The sequence below is a fragment of the Chrysemys picta genome, chromosome 14, assembly GCF_011386835.1.
Source record: "Chrysemys picta bellii isolate R12L10 chromosome 14, ASM1138683v2, whole genome shotgun sequence".
NCBI classification, from domain to species: Eukaryota; Metazoa; Chordata; order Testudines; family Emydidae; genus Chrysemys; species Chrysemys picta.
Genome location: NC_088804.1, coordinates 17,258,925 through 17,284,325, shown reverse-complemented (window position 1 = coordinate 17,284,325; position 25,401 = coordinate 17,258,925). Strand labels below are relative to the sequence as shown.

At 41.2% G+C, this 25,401-nt stretch overlaps 2 long non-coding RNA genes across 2 annotated transcripts in view; one reads left to right on the top strand and one right to left on the bottom strand.

Moving 5' to 3' along the window:
- Positions 1-10,599, top strand: part of LOC122173918 (uncharacterized) — a 28,376-nt gene extending 17,777 nt beyond the window's left edge. Inside the window, exon 3 of the long non-coding RNA XR_006174953.2 lies at positions 7,611-10,599. This is a non-coding gene — a long non-coding RNA (uncharacterized LOC122173918). The remainder of the gene's footprint in view (positions 1-7,610) is intronic.
- LOC122173919 (uncharacterized) overlaps positions 1-25,401 on the bottom strand; it is a 304,056-nt gene that overhangs the window by 102,133 nt on the left and 176,522 nt on the right. The window contains exon 4 of the long non-coding RNA XR_010592553.1: positions 23,218-23,324. This is a non-coding gene — a long non-coding RNA (uncharacterized LOC122173919). The remainder of the gene's footprint in view (positions 1-23,217; positions 23,325-25,401) is intronic.

Below are 25,401 nucleotides of genomic sequence, written 5' to 3'. Positions count from 1 at the left end.
TGGGGGGTGGGTTGCTCTGTGACTTTGTGGCGGGGGAGGGCAGTTACAGATCTTAAGCGGCGGTCCTTATGCAGGATCACAGAGCCACGCAGCAGGGGATCTGTAACCGTCCTCCCCCTGCCACAAAGTCACATAGCCCCCCCATACACACAGTCCCGATCAGGAGGGGTGACAGGCTCCGTTGAAACAACCAGCCCACCACAGCGGAGCCTGTCAATCCTTGAGTTTAGAAGCTTCATTTGCGTCACTACACTACACCCGCTCCCCACCACAGTCTGCGTCCCAGTTTTAAAACATTCCCGCGAAAACAGTAATAAAGACAACGGTGTTCATTAACAAAGTAGAAGTGATTTTATTTCTAAACGTGTGTTGGAAGGGAGTGAAGGGGGTATGTAACTGGAGAGGATAGTCAACATTAACTGGGTAAAGAAACGGGGGCAGGTTCAGCTTCTCTGTACACAAACTTAAAAGTCACAGGTTACCCTGCTCACTCAGGAACCTAGCTTTCAAAGCCTCCCGGATGCACAGCGCGTCCTGCTGGTCTCTTCTAATCGCCCGGCTGTCTGGCTGTGTGTAATCAGAAGCCAGGCTATTTGCCTCAACCTCCCACCCCGCCATAAAGGTCTCCCCCTTGCTCTCACAGAGATTGTGGAGCACACAGCAAGCTGCTATAACAATGGGGATATTGGTTTCGCTGAGATCACAGCGAGTCAGTAAGCTTCTCCATCTCCCCTTGAGACGGCCAAAAGCACACTCCACCACCATTCTGCACTTGCTCAGCCGGTAGTTGAAGAGTTCTTTTTCAGTGTCCAGGGCGCCAGTATAGGGCTTCATGAGCCAGGGCATTAGCGGGTAGGCTGGGTCCCTGAGGATGACTATAGGCATCTCCACATCCCCAACAGTTATTTTGTGGTCCGGGAAGTAAATACCTTGCTGCAGCCGTCTAAACAGACCAGAGTTCCTGAAAACACGAGCGTCATGAACCTTGCCCGGCCATCCGACGTAGATGTTGGTAAAACGTCCCCTGTGGTCCACCAGTGCTTGCAGCACCATGGAAAAGTAGCCCTTTCGGTTAATGTACTGGCTGGCCTGGTGGTCCGGTGCCAGGATAGGGATGTGAGTTCCATCTATGGCCCCACCGCAGTTTGGGAATCCCATCGCTGCGAAGCCATCTATGATCGCCTCCACGTTTCCCAGGGTCACTACCTTTGGCAGCAGTACATCAACGATTGCCTTGGCTACTTGCATCACAACAACCCCCACGGTAGATTTGCCCACGCCAAACTGGTTCGCGACTGACCGGTAGCTGTCTGGCGTTGCAAGCTTCCAGAGGGCTATGGCCACTCGCTTCTGGACAGTCAGGGCTGCTTGCATCCGGGTGTCATTGCGCTTCAGGGCAGGGGACAGCAACTAACAAAGTTCCAGGAAAGTTCCCTTCCGCATGCGAAAGTTTCGCAGCCACTGGGATTCATCCCAGACCTGCAGCACTATGCGGTCCCACCACTCAGTGCTTGTTTCCCGTGCCCAGAATGGCCGTTCCACGGCATCAACATGACCCATTGCCACCGTGATGTCCTCGGCGCTGGGTCCCGTGCTTTCTGAGAGTTCTGTGCTACTCTCAGACTTCAGGCCCTCACCGCGGTGCCGTAGCCTCCTCGCCTGACTTATCTGCATCTGCCTCAGGGAAAGGTGGATGATAAGCTGCGAGGCGTTGAGAGCGGCCACAACTGCAGCGATGGTCGCAGCGTGCTCCATGCTCGCAGTGCTGTGGCGTCTGCGCTGTCACTGACTAGAAAAGTGCGCGAACTGATTTCCCGCCGGCGCTTTCAGGGAGGGAGGGCGGGAGTGATGGACGGATGATGACAGTTACCCAAAAGCACCCTCGACACATTTTTTTTACCCAGAAGGCATTTGCGGCTCCACCCAGAATTCCAATGGGCAGCGGTGACTGCGGGAACTGTGGGATAGCTGCCCACAGTGCACCCACAGTGCACCGATTCAAATGTCGACGCTTTCCCCGTTACTGTGGACTCACAAAGTCGAATTACTGTCCTTAGTGTGGACACACACGTTCGACTTTGCAATATTGATTCCAAAAATTTGATTTAAGTAAAATCGAACTACTCTCGTAGTGTAGACATACCCTTACATGCCTAACGTAACCTATGCTAAACTGTGGGGCTCTCTGTCCCCCTTTAGAGTATGTCTACAACTCTACACTGTACCTGTGAGAAAGCCTCCCAGCTAAGGTAGACAGGTTTCTGCTAGCAGGGATTGAGGTAGTGTGCTAAAAATAGCAGCGTGGACACTACAGTTTGGGCTCTAAAGCCCTGACTGCTATTTTTAGTGCACTAGCTCAAGGCCTGCTAGCCGGAGTCTGGGAGACATGCTCCCACCTGCAGTGCAGACATACTCTTATTGACTGCACCATGTACATTTGTGAATATCTGGCCCTATATTAGGAAAGCCCAATGCATTTACTGTGACAAAACTGACTTATAATGAAGAGGCAGGCTATGAACCACATACTCCCAATGGTGAACAGTAAAAATGTAGATTAACTTTAGTAGATTATTTCATGCAGATAAAATGCTCACCTAGTTAAGTAAGCAGGGTTCATAGTTTTTTCACTGCAAAAGTGAGCTATGGAGAAGAAACAGATAAAATAAATTAGAAGAAAACAATAAAATAGATTGGGATTGGTACTAATGAAGGAGTACAGAGTTTTGAAGCCATTCAGGCTTCATCAGTACTGGGAGGTAGAATTATAGTCCAAATATGGGACTCCTGACTTTCCACAAAGCAATATAACACACTGCAAAACATTCACCTCCAAGTAGATCTGCTCTTTTGGCAAATTACATGGTTCAGAATTAATCCTCTAGCTTGCAGCAGGCAGCACATGCCAATTTACAGCAGTCACCTATTACTGTTCATTATTTAATAGCATTGCTTTAGCTCTAGTGGGATTGCCTTCATTGTTGAATAGTTTCCAGCATCATTCTTACAATTTTGTGTTTTTCACAGTTCTTTTCCAGGGCTTACTAAACAGCTTCACACCTGCTCACTGAATATAATGTTGACTCTAGTCTAGTGCATAACAAGGAGCAGCTAAATGAGAGTTTTCCTGCTCAACTTGTCCCATATAGGCCATCACTGTAAACTCGGTTCTCTTTTTGTAATCCACCAATCATCATAAAGTGTCAGCTAATGAAACTTGTTCATGTCTTAAATATGCTTTCTCACAATTAAATGCAACACAAAAATAAGTAGCTTATGGAAAAAATGTCTGGATTCCAGGGTATAAACTAAATCATTTTTATGTTACGGAAAAATTAATTCTGTTTCCAATGTCAAATAAATAAAATTTGCAACCTAGAGCATAACAGAGGCAGAGGAAATATGGCTAATGCATTTCCTATGTAAATAATTGCTCTATCTAGAAATGGACACATCACATGGGAATTGCCAGACCAGTGGGTCTATCTACAATAGAGATCTGTACCATATGCTTCAGGGATAGGAAACTCCAAAGTGAGCAATTATGAAATAACTCCTTCATAGGGGGTCATTTCTTCCTCGTCCCTTCCCTCAAACTGAATTATACCCTGACACATGAGGGGTTCTCATTCAACCTTGGGGGATGTGGGGAGGATGTCACTGTAGATGTCCTTATTATCCATATCAACCACTTGATACATTCAAGCTGAGTTTGTACTCTCAAATGAGTTGTTGGACTTTTCAACCTGAGATCTAGTCTTTGTACAATATACATAAGAGGCATTTTGAACTTTTCTTCATAATGACCTAGCAGAACGAAACAAATCTGAGGAGAAACCACTCAGCTATTAGAGCTTGTTTAATTTTTTTCTAAGATTAATTTCTGCAATAAGACTAGATATTGTTCCTTTTAATTAACACACAGTATTCCAGTGAACACAACTGTGGGACAGCATATTGTAATGTTTTTACAGAGATCTATATTCTGAAAAAATATGTCTGTTACATCACAGTAAATCTGGAGTGGTTCCACCCACTTCAGATGAGTTATTCTAGATTTTCTCTATTGTAACTGAGCCGAATTTGGACAAGATTATTTTATGTATTAACAAACTACTAAGATAACCACTGTCATGTAGAGTAAGTTTTCTGCAGCAGTCTTAGATCCATTCAAATTATGTGGTGTATCAAATTTATGCATGTGAACCCAGAACCAGATCCCAGCATCTCTCTCATGAAACATGTGCCCAACATTTCACATCTGAGAGTGGAAGCCATGTCTTTCAAGATATTGTCTTTAACTGTTGTGATGATCTATATTCCTTACTTTACCAGAAAAGGTATTTAGCTTGGTTTCTCAGCATGCTTACATGGGTGTCCCCAAAAGTTATCAGTTACATTCTCCATCTTAATCTTTGTCTGGCATCAGGTAGTTTATTGGGGGTTCCCTCTTCTTCCTCTTCAAAAGCCATGAGAGACAAGCTTTAAGCATTAATATTATAAAGCTTCAAATCAGAACAAACCAAAATTCTGAATCCAAATTCCCTGAACTTCAGCAATATGTCTGGAATCTCCACTGGGATCCAGGCCAGAATTACATCACTTGCCTGATCTCGAGATCCACATTTTATGACTTGGGACCTGGTCTGGTTCCACCTTTTTAATGGGAAGTATGAACAAGACTGAATGAGCCAGTATGAGCAAGACTGATCTTGTGAGGTACTGAGTCACCCCATCTACTAGCCCAGGGGTGGGCAAACTATGGCCCGGGAGCCGCATCTGGCCTTTCAGACATTTTAATCTGGCCCTCGAGCTCCTGCCAGGGAGTGGAGTCAGAGGCGTGCTCCGCATGGCTCCCGGAAGTAGCAGCACGTCCCCCCTCCGGCTCTTACGCGTAGGGACAGCCAGGGGACTCCGCACACTGCCCCCACCCCAAGCGCTGCCCCAGAGCTTCTATTGGCCAGCAAATGGGGCCAATGGGAGCTGCAGAGGCGGCACCTGTGGACGGGGCAGCATGAAGAGCCGCCTGACCATGCCTTAATGTAGGAGCCAGAGGGGGGACATGCTGCTGTTTCCGGGAGCTGCTTGAGGTAAGCGCTGCCCAGAGCCTGCACTCCTGACCTTCTCCCGCACCCCAACCCCCTGCCTCAGCCCTGATCTCCCTCCTGCCCTCCAGACCCCTCAGTCCCCCCCTCCTGCACCCCAGAGCTGCACCCCCAGCTAGAGCCCTCACCCCCCACCACCCGATCCCCAACCCCCTGCCCCAGCCCGGAGCTCCCTCCCGCACCCTGAACACATCATTTCTGCCCCCACCTCAGAGCCTGTACTCCCAGCTGGAGCCCTCACTTGCTCCCGCACCCCAGCCCCCAATTTTGTGAGCATTCATGGCCCACCATACAATTTCCATACCCAGATGTGGCCATCGGGCCAAAAAGTTTGCCCACCCCTGTACTAGCCCATTGGAAACAGAAACAGAAATAAGTTATTTTAAAGTAGAAAATCTTCTGTCACCTGAGGACTTAGCTAATAGCTGAATATTTCCAGTTTATATAGGTTTAAATAATCAATTCCCTTACTGCCTATTTTGACTTTACTTTACTTTCCAAGATTACCTTTCCAGCTGGTCTTTAATTAAATATTTCAATTAGGTGATCATTTAGGAATTATATATACACACTTCAGAGTTTCCATTGTAAATCATAGACACTTAACACACTAGCAGCAATGGAGCTGAATTTTACCTTACACTTTTAGTAAAAGGCCTTTTTTAGACGGTGGCATAGAAAATGTCTCCATTTACAAAAGAGAATTTCGTAATTATATTCATTTAAAATAATCAAACATTTCCTCCAATGAAGGGAATTTTAAGGAGGTGACTGAAAAACTAATCCAACTATTTTTTCATTGCTCTTTTTCACTGTCTAGACTAAAATAATGGGAGCTCAAAATTATAGATTAATTCTTCTCTTCAAACACAGTGAAAGGAGACAAGATTAAGAGGTATACTTGATTATAGTCTATAAGTACCTACATAGGAAACAAATATTTAATAATGGCCTCTTCAATCTAGCGGAGAAAGGTATACCACAATCCAATGTCTGGTAGTTGAAGCTAGACCAATTCAGACTGGAAATAAGGTATACATTCTTAACAGTGAGAGTAATTAATCATTGGAACAGTTTACCAAGAGTCATGGTGGATTCTCTATCACTGACAATTTTTAACTCAAGATTGGATGTTAGTCTAAGACATCTGCTCTAGGAATTATTTTGGGGGAAGTTCTATGGCCTGTGCTATACAGGAGGTCTGATTAGATGATCACTATGTCTCTTCCGACCGTCGAATCTATAAAATGGCTCAGAGCACTTGGGCAGTAGCAATGGATTATGCAGGCTCTCTCTCCTGGGTCACTGCTTTGAATCCAACCCAAGTTGATAGTGACTGAATGTTAATGTCATTTCATAGCTCCTTGGGTGAATTCTTGACCCTACTGAAGTGAATGGGGTTTTGCCATTGACTTCAATGAGGCCAGGATTTCACCCTTTGAGTCTCCAGTATGTGAAGTGAGTTAGGGCCTGACTCAGCATCCATTGACTTCAATGGGCATTTGACTCAGGCTGTTAGGCAGAGATTTTTTAAAGGTATTTAAGTGTTCTTCTGCTCAGTGTCACACTGCCTAAGTAATTTATATGGCTGAGTCCCAATTTCAGAAAGTCAGTGAGACTTAGCTCCTAAGTCACTGTTGAAAATGGGACTTGGGGGATGTGACCTGTAGAGAAGCTGGCTGCCCTGACTCCTGGTCCCCTCAACCCCCACACACACACTAAAACTCTTCAATTAAGGGCTCACAGGTATCTAAAGTCTGGAATATTAGGGGTAAAATGGGTGGGTTTGTTTTTGTTTTGCATAGAGAGGCACTCAGAGGCTGTCAGTCTATTGGGCATCAGTTAGCAGCTGAACCATCACTGATTTTTCATGAACTCTATTAAGCTTTTCCCCCTGAATGTATGAGGGCTTATCCTTAATGAACCCTCCAAGAGAATTAAGACTTTGAGGCATTTAAAATCAAACGGATATCATAGAGCTTTCCTTCAGGAGACCCATTTAAGGACTGAAGATGCAGACATAATTACAAAACTATGTGGGACATGAATATCACTCTTCTTTCAACTCCAGAAGCAGGGAAGTAGCGATACTAATCCACAAGAGCCCAACTTTTCAATTTATTCCATCATGGCTGGATCCAAAGAGGAGCTACATAATAACTGAAGGCATTTTCAATAGTAAGAGATTATTTTGGGGCAGGGCATATAATCCTAATAGTGGGAATGCACCCTTTATCACAGGACTAGTTGACATTATTTCCACTAGAACGGGTATCCTAATAGTACTAGGAGATTGTGGATGATGTCACAGACAAATCTAAGTGTATCTAGGTAATAAGCTCAGGCGTTTGCAAACCATTTGTTATCCCTACTCAAGGATATTGGACTAGTGGATATTTGAAGATTGAAGAATCCCATGAAGTAGGACTACATATATTTCTGCATGTCTGGAGGCAGACTTGAGTAATATCATGTCTAATCATGCTCTAATTTCTTTTCACACAGATACTGGTCAAGATTCTCAAGATGGAAGTTAAACTCACATCTACTTAGAGACTCTAAATTTCTTCAGATGATTGAAACATCCATTACCAGCTTCTGGAAGGCAAATACAAATACTGGCTCCTCCACAACAACTTTATGGGAAGCACTGAAGGCTACCTTAAGAGAACACTGCATACAATTTGCATCTGAAGAGAAAAAAGAAAGCAATAAATTACTTAATTCTTTAGCAGAGGAGGTTGCCAAGTTTGGGGGGAAGGAAACTTGAAGAAGACCCTCAAAGTAATGAGCTGCTGCATTCTCTCATTACCTCAAAATACAAATACAATGAATACATCCACCCATGCTTAATTCATGCTTAGCAGAATTAAACAGAGGCATTATATGGGAGTGGGGAGGGAATAAAGTGAGGAAAATTTAAATGGCTTCATCCAAGAACACCATAGCCTCTTTGCTACAGGACAATGGTCTTTCTGCATTAGAATCTGATAAAATTAACAGACCATTTAAAAATGTTTAGGAATCCCTTAACGCATCTCATGGTGAGCTCAGTTCTAATCTATTAGACCAGTTCATGGAGGGATTATCCTAAATACACTGTTGCTACCTCAGACAGATTTTATGGAGGAACATCTCTCTTTACTAGAAGGTAAGCAGGCAATTGACTCACTCAATTCAGTCAAAGCATCTGGGTGTTGTGGTGCTCCAGCAGAATTATATAGGACATTTATTAATCCCTTAGTTGGGATACTGTCGAAAGGCTATAATGAAATATTTACAAAAGAAAAAAAGACAAGGACGATCTTCATAATGGTGACTACTGTCCCCATCTCTCTGTTGAGCACAGATAATAAAGTTCTGACAAAGATTCTTGCTTCCCACCTAAACAACATTGCCCCGTCAATCATCCAGGCAGACCAGGTGGGTTTCATATATGACATTAGCCATGGACAACACTCAAAAGATCTTCCACATAATCCATCAGGCACAAACAACCGATGCTCCACCTGCTATCCTTTCATTAGCTGCCGGAAAGGCCTTAGATCAAGTGGAATGGCCATACCTACAAGCAATCCTGAGAAAATTAGGATTTGAACCTAAATTTCTGACCTAGAGTGATGATATTTACAAATCACCCCCTGCCTCTGTTCTGACAAATGGTGTCCTCTCCTCCACTTTTCAGTTAAACTGATGAGTGTGTGAGGGGTGCCCTCTATTGCTTCTATTATTTGACATATATGCTGCTAGTAGTTGCACGGCTATCAGACAGACACCATCCACTGAAGGAATTACCATCTGGGATAAAGAGTACAAGATTAGTCTATATACAGAAGATATCCTGCTTATGTTAAAAACAAACAAACAAAACCTTTCCTCTTCCATTCCACCACTACTATCTGCAGCAAACTACTTCGGTGAGCTATCAGAATTTCAGATAAACTGGAACAAGTCTCAAGTGATGGATATTTCTCGTAGTCTAAATCCATCTCAGATACAATCAACCATTCTCCTTACATTGGTGCAAAGAAATAAATTACCTAGGCATCAGGATATGCTCTGATTTAACAAAAATAGTATCTGCAAACATGGATGCCATACTTCGAGAACTGACAAAAGGTTGCTCACTATCAATATATTTTATTGAGAAAGGTAGACACTATTAAAATGAATGTAGGAGCAAGATGTAGGAGCAACTTAATTCCATTTACATTTCCTTCTTCAACTTTTATAAGAATAAATAGAGTTGTACAATTCTTATGGGTATCCCACAAGATACTTAATTAATCAGGGTCAATTGAGGGACATGGTGTGGGATTACCTGATCTGTGTTTATATCATCTGTCTTTTCAATTACGATTTTTAATAAAATGGTTCTGTCATACCAACTTTTCCCAAGCCCCGTGGCTGGAGACTTTCTCTCTGCACTTCTATTTTTAAAATGGTTGTCTGCACCTTTCAGAAAAAACACAATATGTACCTCCTCTTGGAGCGTTCTTCAGAAAATCAAGTCCATTACTACTTCTGATCTCACCAACTTTTCTTCCATTCCAATCTACTATAATCCAAGATTTAAACTTGCTAATAGCTTGAAATTCAAATCCAAGAGCATATTAACCATAAAAGATATTGTTGAATGGACAATTCAAGCCTCCTTCACATATCTTTGTGATAACTATTAGCTACCAACACAGCAAGGTCATTTCTAACCTTAGATTCAGATTTAGAAATGAGTTGGGGAATGGTTGGCAGGCCATAAACAACACGCCACTTGAAGTGCACCTTAAAAAGTATGTTAATCAAAAACATTTTGTGGGTAACATACAAATGGCTGAACCCCTTTATTTGTTCTATTCACTGTACCATAATGGGAGAAGGAGCTAAACTTCTCCATTTCCTCGGACAGATAGGAAAATGTATGCAGAACATCCAGTTCTTTGTTTTTGTTTCTCTTTCAGAACAAAAATCTACATAGATATTATTGGACTCCTCAGCGATTGCATAAGACTGGACTTGCCGCACATAGTATGTGTTGGAAATATGACCGCTCCAATGCAAACCTGTCTCGTATAGTCTTTGAATGTCAAAGTATATCAATGTTTTCATGTGGTGTTCTATCCAAGACAATTAGGAAAGGGGTTTTCCCTATGTCAAACCTCTGTGTTTTGGACATTCAAGATCTATCCTGTTCAAGTAATGCAAGGAACTGGATTACTGCAGCACATATAATGGCCAAAAAGTCATTTTGCGAAAATGAAATGTGCTCTTTCCCCCACATTCTTTGATGGGCTAACTGAGCTAATCAACACTGTCCACATGGGAAAACTCACATTAATCTATAGAGGCAAAAGATCCAACTATGAAGACCTTTGGTCTTTCATGAGATCATTACAAACTGACTCCAGGTTGATTGGGCTTCTGATAAGTCTCTTTTTGTGTGTGTTGGGGGTGGAGTTTAGAGAATTATTGATCTTAAATACTCCCGTTATAGCTATGAATATGTCATTATTGTTCAATCCATACTCTGGCTGTGTTTTGCCATTGCATATGAATATGTCTGTATGGCTATGTTAGAACTTCTGAGAAAAAAAGAGAAAATGGGACCTAGACGTTGCAACACTGAGCCAATCTGAGTCTTAGTGATCTCTCACCAATTCCAAGCAGACAGATGTCCACCTCTCCACAGAAAGATCAAAGGCAGCACGCATGGGACTGAAATACTGAACTACCTCCTCACTTTTGGAAGTACTCCTTCCAGAGCAAGATTGAGATACTACTGCTGCCTTTGCTGGGTTTGTTCTGTGGATACATTTACACAGTGAAAATCATTAGCATTTTTTATATAAAGATAATAAAAATAGTTGTCAGTCCTCATGTTCCTACAATTTATGGCTCTAAAACACTAGGGCTAGAACTTTAAGACATGACATGTAATTGTGAGTGCCTCAGCTTTTTTATTCCCAACTTGAGACACTTCTCAGCTGGGCACCCAAAAATCAGTGGCCTGCTCGGAAATTTTGGCATAGCTGTCTAAAAATGCAAGATGAAAGGTGTAGTACTGGATTCAGCTCATGTTCCATGCCAGTGGAAACGAGCACAGACCCTAGAGCTGGAACACAAAGTGGCAGGAAGTCAGCCAAGGAAGTTAATGTGATGGTGGAAAGTGACAACAACCTGCTTCCCAACAGCCATGTTGTCCGTTGGAAGCTTGCACAATCCCAAAAGCTGACCAAGGAGGGGACAACCAGAACAGCCACGGGATGTACTAATTCAACATATCCCATTAGCAACCTCGTCCAGTGGGAAGCTATGGCAGAAAAGCTGGGGACAGGCTGGCCCAGGGGTGTATAATTTATATCTTGTTGTGCCAGCCAAAGTGAAGCTGGTCCATAAAAGTCCTCTCTCATGTCTCCCTCTGAAACTTGGTTATTGAGACAACTTTATTATCTATGATGGAAGATGCTCGTTAAGGAATAAAAAATTATTTTTACTGTTGAACTTGCAGAAAAGTGTTCAAAGAATGTTGCTAAAAACTTTTTTTTTAAATATCTACCACTCTATAAACTGGTTGAACAATAGCAAAATATTTTTGCAAAAAAAGAGATTGAAATTTTGAAAAATGTCAATGAGCTATATACTAAAAATAGATGGACTATATCTCCATTTAGCTAATTGTGTCTTGCTGTTCTTTTCTCCCAAAACAAAACCCTCCACTTTAGTGTGAGCACGAGCAAATCCTCTTAATTCAGTGAGATTATGCTCTCTTACACAGGGCTGCATTTGCTTTTAGGACCCTGCAGAAATTTAGCAGAGGGCCCCTTTTCATTTTGCATTCTTTAATCTAACCTAGCTATCATATCAAGCCATTTGTAGCAGGTTCATCACTGTAGAATTTGAGGGCTTTTATGGCCGAGATGTTGGACTCTCTCATTCATGACGAAATGACTAAAGAAAGTTACAAGTTAAATTAGGGATGAGCTAATTGTCTCCGATAAAATAATAAACCAGCTCAATCTTCAAACACACCCTTAAAAAAAGAGCTAAATCCAAACAGAATCTTTATTGAGTGCCTGAAAAAGGGGAGGGGGGGCTGTTTTTATTGGCTTGGGAGCAGTAGTCTCATAGAAAGACTTACTTGGTAGCTAGAAATTGCAGTACCACAACTCTCATGAGTTGTTCAGACTTGAGAGTGTTGGATAGTCTGAGTAAGCATCCAGACTTTTGGATGCTTACCCAGACTGAAGCTGAACTTCCAACATCTGATGGATGCCTGTCCCTAATGTAAATATCAAGGTGCAGCCCTGCCTCATTGTAATGCATGCTTTCCAAGGGTATTGCACTTGTTAGAATGCACAGCTCAGGCATCTACCTTTAAAACCATTTAGATATGCTGAAACCCACCTAGGAATTAAACAGGACAAAAGCATGCTGAGAACGTCGTTGGAGGTTTAATTACCTTCTGCATTTTCTCTTTAGTGGGAGTTCTGAATTCTGGTGGAATAAAACTTCAGTCTCCACTGTATTGAAATGGTTGTTTTTTTTTAAGCACTCCAGTCATTGTCTCCACTTGACTAAGACATTTCTGTGCTGAAGCGGGTGCATTTACTTTTCAAGTATTATTTTACTAATCAATTGAAAAATTACCTCCATGAATGACAGAAGTGCAGACCTTTGGAGTATTTCATTAAAAGGAACAAACATTAATTACAAATCCAGCCTAACCTTTTGCAGACATAAATTATGGGACTGATCTATTTTCTCCGTGGTTAATTGCAAGCAGAGAGTAGCTCTTTAAATTATTATCTGTAAGGCATGAATGAAATTAGAATTTATTGCGTGATATTCTGAAGATTTATTTGTACCTAAAAATCCTGACAAAGGTAGTATTGGCCACACATTACATAGCTGTATAGTAAAACCAGTTAAAACATCTTTGAGGCTCCAAATTGGCTGACCAAGATGACTATCAAAGGTTGGATATTAAGGCCTAATATTAAGACTTTACTGACAGTATATTATAGCTTCTGGAGATAGCCAATATTGCCCAAGTATTTCTATTGTAAGCCAACGTTTTTGGTTACTCATAACTTTCCAAAAAGTTCACCTCATGGGCAGAAATTTTCCACGCATGGTATTTACTGGAAGGTAAAACAGCTCAACTATTTTCTAGTGAAATAAAATACACTTTCCCCATGATAAAACAAAAACAGCTAGTTTGATATAGTGGGGGATCAAACTGAAATCTGGGAGAGAAATAGCCTTCTGTGAGCAAAGTGATTGACTGCTCTGGTGCAAACTGGTTTTGATTTGATCTTCTTTCATGCACAAAGTATGATTTTCAGAGGTGTACAACAACGGCAATATTTTTGTAGTGATCATGTTGCGTGATCACTTCACAAGGTTTAAGAGGTGGGGCAGGCTTGTTTTATTCTTCTCTTCTTTCTAAAATATCAGGAGTTTCCAAAAGTCTTGTCTTCCTTATTTTTTCGGTAGAGGACTAGAGAACTGGAGTAGGAGCTTTCCCAGGTCCCAGCTAAAGGAATGAGAGTGTTGTATCTTTCTCAGAGAGTCTTTCTCCTAATTTTTTTTTCAGGCATTTCAAGTAAGTAGGAGCTAATGAAAATAAACCCAAACTCAAAGTTTTAAACAGACTTACTAAAACTCCTTGCCCGTCTCTATTGATCCAGTCCATTCAGGTTTCCTAACCTACCAGTTTTCCAAGGAGTCACCCAACAAAAAGACAAAAGTCATTATCTAACATTTCTCATAATAAATAAATACATACATACGTATCAACCATTACCACCACCACCACTTTTATTTCAAGTCCTTTCAGGCTGTATTCACACAAAGAAAGAGCAAGGGGACAATAAGCCCAACTGGAGAACACAAAATCCATCTAAATAACCCAGACTATGAAAAAAAGCCCGTTTTGGTGTTTAGTAAGTAAGAACACAGGACCAAGCCTTTTCTGTTTTCCATATTGTACCATGGAACAATTTTCAGCCGAGCCATCTACTGGTGAAATCACTCCAATATTGTTACAAAACATGTGACATCAAAGTAATTTCCATGTCCGATTAAAAGCACTAGTACCTAGATAGGCTAGATTTGATGCAGGACATGATGACTATATGTAAGGAACAACTAGCTGGAGCAGATGTAAAAAACTATTTTTTTTACGTATAAAGGACACTAGTAATGAAAACGGGGAAAAAACGTATGGACTATATATAATATGTTGGCAGAATTTACTCTAGAGAGAGCTTGCAAAAAAAATAGAAGAAAAGAAAAGAAAAGAAAAGAAAAGAAAAGAAAAGAAAAGAAAAGAAAAGAAAAGAAAAGAAAAGAAAAGAAAATCCTTTACACTGGAAATGGTAAACCTTGCTTCCATGAATATTGGAACACACAGAAGCACGTATTGAAAGAAATACCTCAACCACCACTGCTTGCCTCACTTCTCTAGCTTTCTTTTACCAAAGGGTCAATCATTAGTTATATAGCGCATCAGAAAACTTAGCCTGCTTGTCGTTTAATTTACTTGTGTCATGATATGATTCATACCAAAGTTCTCATAGCATTCACCATTAATACAGAATACCGCATTAGCTTCAGACACACTTTAGCACACTCTATGTATTATGTGACTACAGCCTAATCATAAATATGGAACATCGTTATGCCTTTCAGGGCTCGTTTTCCAAAGGGCCTAAGTGAACGTAGAGCCCAGTAAAAGTCAAAAGCACCTTAGGCCCTTTTGAAAATTTTACCCTTTGGAACTAATCTAGTCTCCCATCTCCACGGCCACACAGGTTCCCTGGTAGTGAAACTGCTGCAACTCTACTGTGCAGGGTGCGGTCTGAATCTGTGGGTGGTATTGGGGGTGCCCACTCAGAGAGGCCCTTGGTATGGCAGCACGCAAGGGATGATTGGAATCAGGGCAGAGCTATCCTGGGAAGAATTTGCTGCTGTGCAGCTCTTCTAATCCTTGCTCTATGCCAGGTATTCAGTAAGGCCAGGAAATGATATTGCAGGCAGCGGGTTGAAGATGTCTTCGTGGTCTGGCTCTGTAGACACCCTATCATTTATTGAAAGATTAGATATTGAGCCACAGTAACTGGGAATAGTTAGCCCTGATTAGGAGTTCGGAGAACAGGGAAAAGATAACTACTCTGAAGCCTGCAGGAATTAGAGAGACCACTCTGCTTAGCCCTTGTGAAGCTAGTATTTTCTGTCTGTTATCCTAATATTTTGTCATGTTTTAAAAGTAGGGAGTTAACGATTGATCTGGAGCCTGGGAAAAGCACTCAAGCAGCAAGACGACTTGGGACAGAGTGAAACTTTTTTTAAACCATTTTGCATGAGAAAAGCAGGCCCTGACAATCCTGTCCTTAGAGATATTATATGTAACCTATTTCCCAGCGCACCACATTTAAACCACTGGCCTGTTTGTTTCATATCAGCAAAAATGAAGACAGGCATATTATGGAGGCTCTCCCCATCTAATATGCCTGAATCCTAATTTTTGAAAGATTTCACTGAAGTTGGCAAACCTCTCAATCTTACAATGAAGAATATACTGCTCAAATCATAACTAAAATTAAACAAGTATTCTGAACACTTTCCCCCATGAAAGTCTAGTTGTGAAATGATATACACTTTAAATTTCTTGCCAGAGAGAACTCCCCTCCCCCAACAGAGCTAGTGAGAATCACAGGAATAAATATGACTTGTATTTGACACCTTGAGAGTTGGTATACATATTAGGAAGAGACACCTTGAGAACTGTGTGAATCTAACACCAGTGTAATTTACAAAATGAAAAACCTTAGAGTAGAATAGGCATGATGCAGGATAAATCAGAGGTTTAAAAAATAAAATAGCTTATCATCTCCAAATGGATGGAAAATCTATGAAAGAAGGAAGAAGAAAGATCCCTTATTCAGCTGCTCTAGAATTTTCTCAATAAGAGATCTTTCCTTCAAAAACTTTGCTTAAAGAAAGGTATCTCATAAATCAAAATTCACCTTACAAAGTATTAACAAAAAAGTAGAGAAATTTTGATTCATGTCTAGGTATTAGAAGACACATATTTACCAACGCCTAGATTGTTTTCTCAATACAGGCAAATAAACTATTGAAACACTAACATGGACCACATCCAAGGTGTATTAAAGGTGCTTGGCCAAGTAAAACGTTTCCTTCTTGCATGAAGCTAGAACAGCCAATCCTACAGTCACTGGCTTAAATGGAAGATGCATATGAAAAAGGAGGGCAGGACTGGACCTTTGCAGGGATAGCCTCAGTTTAGAAAAAGGAGTTGCAGAAATTAAGCTGAGAAATATTCACAAATTGGCTTCACCAAGAATTTTTCCCCCCTAAAAATAAATGTGAGGAAGAGGGGTCCTGAATGTGATTCAAGTAAAACCTGGCTTTGGACATGAAGTGTGGTCTGATTCACAAAATCATACTGAAACAAGTATTATTAAGGCTGGAATTTTCAAAGGAGCCTAAGTGAATCAGGTACCTAGATCATATGGAAATTTGATGGGGACTGAGCACCTAACTCCCTTAGGCCCTTTGAAAATCTCAGTCCTAATGAATATTAACTGAATTGGGATCATGTTATCAAAGATTGGAAGAAAATGTCTACATGTAAATAGCGTTCTTCAGCTATTTTAGCTCTTAATTTCTTGGCTTTTGAGAGTTTACCATCTCAGATTAAATGTGCCCTTCCAGATTTCTCGATGTATATACATATAATGAGCATCCTATAAAATTTGCCATTTATTAATATTTCTGGTCAAACTTTATTTGCAATAATTCCCCATTACAAGCAGAGATAATACCACAATCACAATAAATGACGGTAAAACCAGTAAAGGACAGATCTATACATGTCTGTGTGAAAGAAGATTTTAGCCAAATTCTCAGTCACAAAATATACACAGGTGTACCCATCAGTTCAATATCTCTGGCTCATAATTATTATTACAACACTTTCTAGTATGGGTTGCAGCATTTCATGGCAGGTGATGTACCCCTCTCAGAAGTAAAAGACAGCAGGTCACACGTAAGTTTGGCATGACATGGTATATAAACTGTTCTATATGAACACCTAGTTGACATGCCAGAGCTGAAAAGCTGACAAGTGATATGACTTTCACTTCACCGAATGGCAAGCCACGGGCCACAAAATGCAGTAATACCTTCTTGTAATTTACATCAATAATTTTCATTCTATTCTGTTTCTCATGCATGAAGTTCTGAAACAGGTAAAAATGAACAATATTACCTTCTCACAGATGAAAGAATATTTATGGAACAGTGTGATGCAGCTGTTCAAAGCTTTCTAAACATGTTAGCTCCTGGCTGTGTTATCAGTTTACCTGATGTCCCTCTGTTCTAGCCTTTACATTTGTATCTGGAGTGGAATGTAGGTAAAAAACCTACTTGGCCAGACTGCCTAAGAGTTTACATAATTGTTTTCAAAAGTAACTTATGAGCCATCTAAGCCCTTGACTGGTAGTGGAATTCCTACTAGTGGTCACTCCATTTTGCATGTTTGCAGAACAAAGAACCAACATGACTTTTTCTGATAGCAAAATATTAATAACTTAGGTGTTTTTTTCAAAAACAATTTTTTTTTTGGCCAAGTTATGTCCCCAGTCTGAGATCTGCTACCACAAACATGTGGCATGAGGATCTGCACTTTCAAGACAATGGTGGAATACCTGACAGATCAAAAGTTACAGTAAGTTTGTAGGCTGCTGTTAAGCCCCTCTACTAAAATCTTTACAATAAAGTAACTAGTAAAAGCTGAAGTCAGAGGCTTTCTTAAAAGGGGCAACATTGGGACAAAATAATATTGAGAAAATAAATTTACTTTGGATTAGTTTCATGTAAACACACAAAAAATCAACTTCTCAGAACTCACATGAAAAACATAATGTAGTTAATATTAAATACACTGATTACACAACCTATTACTTTTACAGTTTATGCTGCTATGTCCTTGATTTCAGTCCTGTTTTGCTTATGATTAATGAATGACTCACCTTGAGTACTCTGTGTTTATTTCATACCTCATTATGAATTTGCAAAGGTCATTTGTTCTTTGGAACTAGAAGGCAAAACATCTTTGCAAGCAGCAAAATGTTGACAAATTTAAACTAGACACTTTTGTTTAACGAACTTACTGCTACCCATTTTTTAAAATCGCATTGCTTTATGTTTTCTAAAAAGGTTCTAAAACTGTTTCAAGAGCTTGCATGCCTCTTGTTCCCACAGAGCATGGGATGATAATTTGGGTATATACATGTTATGTGCATGCACACACACACACGAATATATATGAAATCTGATGTACTTTCTCTTTTAACTTGTTAGGTGTAATACTATAATAGCATATTATTTATTTATGCTAACAGTTGCCCACTTACTGCTGATAGTTATTCAAGTGGGACCAAATTCTAGTCCAGTAGAAGTTAATGGAAGTTGTGTCTCCATTTAGCCCACAGTTGTTAAAAACCAAAAGTATACAATCAATATTTTAAAAAAAACAAAGTAGGTTGTGTTTTTTAACTATCAGCTCATGCTAGAACATGATCGTTTAGTCTCCCAAGGGCTGTAATACTTTGATCCAATTCCGGTTGTTGGGTTTAGTATGCAGGAGGCTTGGTGGTGCTGGCAGCCTGTGATAGCCAATAGGTCAGATTAAATGATCTGGTGATCCCTTCCGGCCTTAAACTCCAGCAATCTCTAGTTGGCATAACAGGCCCTAGAGAGAATTTGCAACCTGGGGGGAAGGGATAGCTCAGTGGTTTAAGAATTGGCCTGCTAAAGCCAGGGTTATAAGCTCAATCCTTGAGGGGGCCACTTAAGGATCTGGGGCAAAAATCAGTACTTGGTCCTGCTAGTGAAGGCAGGGGACTGGACTCAATGACCTTTCAGGGTCCCTTCCAGTTCTAAGAGATAGGTATATCTCCAGATATTAAAATTTAGAGCTACCCCTGAGAGTGCTTTAAATTTCACCAGTAGCCAAACCAGCCCCCAGAAACCACAATTTTACAGTAGCATAAAGATGGCATTTAGCCACCATTGCTCCCCCTCAGCAGTGCTGAGCAGAGCCCTGGCACAGCTGAGGATCTGGACCAGCGACGTAAGAGAATACAGACCTGCATCTGTTCTTACTATGCATCATTTAACATCTTTGTTGTTTTCCTCATTCACCTCATTTGAAAGATATGTCCCCAAAAGAGAGCTTGAGTATAGGGCAGAAATCATTAGCCGCAATCCTAACCCTCACACCATCTTTGCACTGGTCTGATTCCACTGACTTCAATTCCCAATTTAAACTAGCATGAGAGGACAATCAGTCCCATTAGCATTTCTCACCTCTAGAACCTAAATGCTTGAGAAGCATCGCTATATATATTTGGAGCTGCACTGCCTGAGAACCAGTGACTGAGGCATTATTACACAGTTGTATAAGGCAGTGGTTTTTAACCTCTGGTCCGCAGACCCCTGGGGGTCCACAAACCATGTCTAAGATTTCTAAAGGGGTCCACACCTTCATTTGAAACTTTTTGGGGGTCTGCAAATGAAAAAAGGTTGAAAACCACTGGTCTAAGGCATAGTGCCCCATGGCCAGTGGGTCTAATGAATCTGGTGAGCAGTGGCGGCATTTGACCCAAATATTTCACCAAGTACAGTCTTCTCTGTGCATCGTCCCTCAGACTTCCAGTGGCCAACTGCTGGCAGGAACCTCTCCCCCTTCCCCCTATTTTTGCTCAGTTAAATTACATCTGTCCTTTACAGAGGTGCACTTGGGTTGGATGCTGGGGCTACATTTGATTAAGAGCCAGCAAGATTTAAAGGACTTTAGTTGATTTTTACATTTGTCTTTATACAGTCAATTGCATAATTGCTCACCATGTATAATATTCAGGCATATTTGTGTTACAAAGGTCAATAGTTTAAGTATTGTGTCATCATTTAAAATCATGTAACTGAGAATGATTTGTAACTGCCGTCTGACCTTCAGCCTCTGGTTTGCTTAATATTGTGGCTTTAAGTTTTCCCCCAATTTGTTCAGAACTTTTTGTACCTTGGATTATTAATCTACAACTAAACATTGTCCTTGGTGTTCATCTAGCTGACGATGTTTGGACCCAAACCAAATCTATTATCTTTTCTTTGAATTTTGTAAGCACATTAATTCCAACTCTTTATTCAGGCTTCTTGTTCTCTACAATTTCATTGTAAACTGTGCACATGGGGAGGACATTGCTAGTCTTTTGAGATCAGTGATTAAACCACTTTTCACAGATGATGAACATTAGATCTTTGTGGACAGTATCTCCTTAGGTAAAATTAACTAAACTCTCTATTTCTTCAGGGTTCAGTTCAGCCACACTTATTCATGTCAAGTAGGATAGTACTGCTCGGAGTGAGTGGCCATCATTGAAGAACAATACAGTGACAAATATAGCTCGCTATGAACAAATGGCAAATTTAATGCGAGTTGGGGGGGAGGTGATGCTAATCAGAAATCAAACTGTCATATTCCAATAAGAAAAACTAAGTTTAGAGTGGACCTGGAGATGGTAATAGGGAACAATGTAGGTCTAAACTGACTACTGCAATGCTGCAATTCTATCCCAGTGTAAAGCCAGTAAAATCAACAGAGTTACACCAGTGCAGAAGTGGGGTAATACAGGGTGAATTAGGTTCAGTGATTTCATCTACTGTAAGTAGTTTCTTACAAAGACAATTCTGGGAGAAAATAATTGACTTAATTATTACTAAGGAAGTTTACTTTTCAAGGTAGATGTTTAGAGATGACAGCTTGCAGGCAGTTGGATACATGCATTATCTCTGACACAGGGAAAAATGTAGCTGCTTTTTGAAGGTCCATATTTTTTTGCAACATAAAAAAGTGCTAAGCCACATTTCCAAGATATACCCAGGTTACACTTACGAATCAACTCTAAATGGCTCAAGGGATCAGTAGTTTCTATTCAGCTGTCAAAATAGAGGCGACCTCCTTTGAACTAGTTCCAGATAGATGCAACCAAATTATTCTTTTGTGTCACATTCAATGAACAGAGTGCAATATATATTTGGTTAGAACATCTGTGTTTTGAACCAGGGGTTCTCCACCTTTTTCTTTCTGAGCCCTCCCACCACAATCTGCTAGAAAAACTCCACGGCCCACCAGTGCCATGACTATTTTTCTGCATATAAAAGCCAGGGCCAGAGTGAGAGGGTAGCAAGCAGGGCCCCGTGAAGCTAAGTTGCCCAGGATTTGGCTTCAGCCCCAGGTGGCAGGGCTTAGGGTCCCAGGCTTCAACCCTACACAATGGGGCTTTGGCTTTCTGCCCTGGACCACAGCAAGTCTAACACTGACCCTGCTTGGCAGACCCCCTGAAGCCTGCTCGTGGCCCCGGGCCCCTGGTTGAGAACCACTGTCTTAAAAAACGTTGTGTAATTCAGTTCCCCCTGCATACTATGTTGAGGATCTCAGAGGCCTTCAGGTATTGAGTATAAAAATAACAAAATTGCACTGAAAATGTATTTTTTATTATTTTACTTCAGAAATCTAGGCCTTCTCAGGCAGAAGAAATCTTCCAGGTTAGAGTGAAAGTGATTAGTTTGTTTCACATTATGATGAAAGGTAAAGGAATTTTACCAGTATATTATTGAATTACAGTTTTTCTTACTAGGGGGAGAAAATGTTTGAGACAAACACTTCACATATGTGATTGTTCCAGCAGGACAGCAGTCATGCAACGTTCTTATAGCATATCTCTTTACAACCCACACAATTGATATCATATATAGGACACCTAGGAGAGTGTCACCCTATTTATATGGTGACTCATAGGATATTTTATATTTCCTTGAAATACAATGATATTAGATTAGTGCAGGTTTCTGACAATATTAGATTAGTGAAGGTCTCTGACTTCCCCCCTCCCTCATCTATAGAGCACCCAAAGCCCACTGAAGTCAATAGAAGACTTGCTTTGACTTCCATGGGTTTTGGATCAGGCCCTTATAGATTTGTCTTCAGTAGATTTCTGTACCTTGAGGAGTGTCCACACTAGCTTTTAAAACACGTTAAGCACCTTGAATTAACAGGCAGTCAATTAACTCAAGGTACAAAAGTCTTGAGAAAACAAGTCCACAATGCCTGAATCCTCTAATTGATATTATAAATACAAGAGACAAATAGGAATAACAGGCACCTATCATCTTGGTATCCAAAAACGGAACCAAGGTATAAAATCAAAACCAACAGAGCAATTATCTATCTGTATCCTGCCAAATTGCAGGGTGTGTGAATTATGTTCAAGAATCTGCTTTTGTTCCCTAGAGCCGACTGAGTTTTGTTTTTGCTATAAATTAGATTCTCAGTTTATAAGTAAAAGTTACTTGATTATGGTTTTGTTTGTAAAAGGCAAGTCATGACAAGTGATAAAACCTGATTTGCTGTTGTGTTATTTTAAATATCTCCTGCCCCAAATGGATTCTCCGGGATTAGAGCGTATCTTTTTTTCTTTACAACCCTTTCTTGGCTGTTGTGAGCCGAAAAGGACTTCACTGTAGAATACACTGTCAAGGCAAAGAGAAGACTGACACACATTTCACCATTCTATGGAACCCAAAGCCCTTTTTTTCCCTCAGTAAAATAGCACTTGCTATATATTTCTCTGCTTTTTAGGAAAGGGATGATCAGGTTTTCCAATGACCCTCAAATGCAAAGGTGTCTTTTGTGAGAAGATTACATCCTGAAGTGCCTGAGTCTATTTCTTAATCAAGCATCTATTACTTACCCTAAATTCTCCAAAGCTTTCCCTTAATTCGAATCTTCCCATCATTGTTCATTGAAAAACCTTTTCTCTTTTCAAACATTTGTCAGCTTTAGCACCCTACGACATTAATTCTAAATTCTAAGATCATTCCTGAGAGTGAGAAGATGGCAAGTTTTTAGAAGAATTACAGTTTAAAATAAACAAAACACACCTCCTTCTCCTTCTCAGACATCTCCCCTCTCCCAAAAAACAAAACAAAAACAAAACCTCACACAGAAAGAAACCGAAATTACCTGAAACTGCTTGGATACTGCAGAGTTGTAAGTAGTAGTAGCCAATTTCCCAAGATTTGTCACTTCTATCTGCAGCAAAGGATGTGACTAAATACTCACTCCTGTATCTAAAGTGAATTAAAAAAAGATTTTAATCAAGTTAGAAATCACAACGCCCAGGCACAGAACTTTTTGTTTATGACAAACATTTTCATTTGGATACTCACTACAGGCCTATAAATGGGCTGAGTCCCTATTCTATGCTCAATAGAGCACATGCATCCCAAGTTAATGTCCAGCCTCTGTTCCTGAGATTGGCCTTATTAGTAACTCAAAAAACCAAATGGACCTTAACTGGATCCATGTGCCAGCATGACTCAACAGGAACTATCCGGAGGTTTTTAATGCAGGTTTTTAGCATCTACAATGACTCAACAGACAAGCCCTACGTTTCTATACTGGGTTTTGAGTTTGCTATCCTGTTGCATGGCCCTAAAAGATTTAGCATTTTGGAAGTGGATAATTTTCTACTGTTTACAAACTACTAGAGAATGAGAACAAATCCCTTTATCCATCCTCATGATATCAGAAGCTGCATATGTTTTTGCTTTGTTATCTTTGTTACCATAATAAATATAATTTCCCCAAAGCAATTTTATAACCAACACCTTTTCCGCTCATGTTTAATGCATGTTTAAAAATATTAAAAGGGAACATTATTTATTTCAGTTTACAAAGTTGTACAGCAGCAGCCTGACGACACTCGAGTAACAGGATGCAAAAAAAGTTTGAACACAGAAAATGAGTGGACTGCAGCAGTTTTCAAGAAAACCATTCAATTGAGTGACTCTGCTGATATTCTATACTATGAGAACAGAGCTTCCAGAAATCTCATGTAAATGTTTATCTCATGAAGGGCTGTTTGTATCCGGGTTAATTTTAACAAAGGCCAAACCTAAAATTCTCCCAGCTAACTCACCCCTGTTATAAGCTGTCATTCACTTACGAGAGGTGTTTTGCTTTTTTACGCCACCACTAAAAAAAAAGAAAAAGAAAATTAAAAAATGAACAAAAGTGGTGTCATCAACAAATAGCACCCAATAATGTATGTCAGTGACTGAGCAACATTTGCCACCAATGAGCGTCATGCGCACACACACACGACATGGTTACTGTTTATTAGAGCCTGATAGTATTTAGCCACATCAGAGCAGTACAAGTAGACTGCTACTAACTTATTTTTAATTTCAGCAGTGGTGCTATGTGTAACATAGATCTAACAATAACAATCAGCAGCCGCCACCGCCACCAAAATAACAGAGGCCAAATTCTGCCCTGAAGCCCCACTGGGACTAGGGTGACCAGGTGTCTGTTTTTTGATCGAAAAACCCGGTCAAAAAGGGATTATGGCGGCTCAGGTCAGACCGGGCCGTTGACTGTCCAGTTGGCTCCCTGCTAGCCTCCGTGCCATGGGGCTCCTGGGAAGCAGCCAGCATTTCCCCTCTCTGGCTCCTACGCGTAGGGGCAGCCAGGGGGCTGAGCACGCTGCCCCTGCCCCAGTGCCCCACCGCAGCTTCCAAGGCCAATGGGAGCTGCAGGGGTGGCGCCTGCGGGCGGGTCAGTGCGCAGAGCCGCCTGGCTGCGCCTCCGCATAGGAACCGGAGGGGGGACATGCCGCTGCTTCTGGGAGTTGCTTGAGGTAAGCACTGCCCGGAGCCTGCATCCCTGAGCCCCCCCCCCTCCCATGCCCCAACCCCCTGCCCCAGTCCTGATCCCTCTCCCACCCTCCAAATACCTCGGTCCCAGCCCGGAGTCCCCTCCTGTACCCCAAACCCCTCACCCCCTGCACCACCCCAGAGTCTGTATCCCCAGCCAAAGTCCTCACCCCCTCTTGCATCCCAATCCACCGCCTCAACCTAGAGCCCTCTCCTGCACTGTGAACTCCTCATTTCTGTCCCATCCCAGAGCCTGCACCCCCTCCCACACCGCAGCCCCCTAAGCCAGCCCAGTGAAAATGAGCCAGTGAGTGAGGGTGGGGAGAACAAGTGACAGAGGGCAGGGGGATGGAGTGAGCAAGGGGAGGGGCCCTCAGAGAAGGGGCGGGGCACAAGTGTTTGGTTTTGTGCGAGTAGAAAGTTGGCAACCCTAACTGAGGTATGTTTACCCTTGTGTAACTTCATTGATAATCAGTTCCCTGCAGATTCA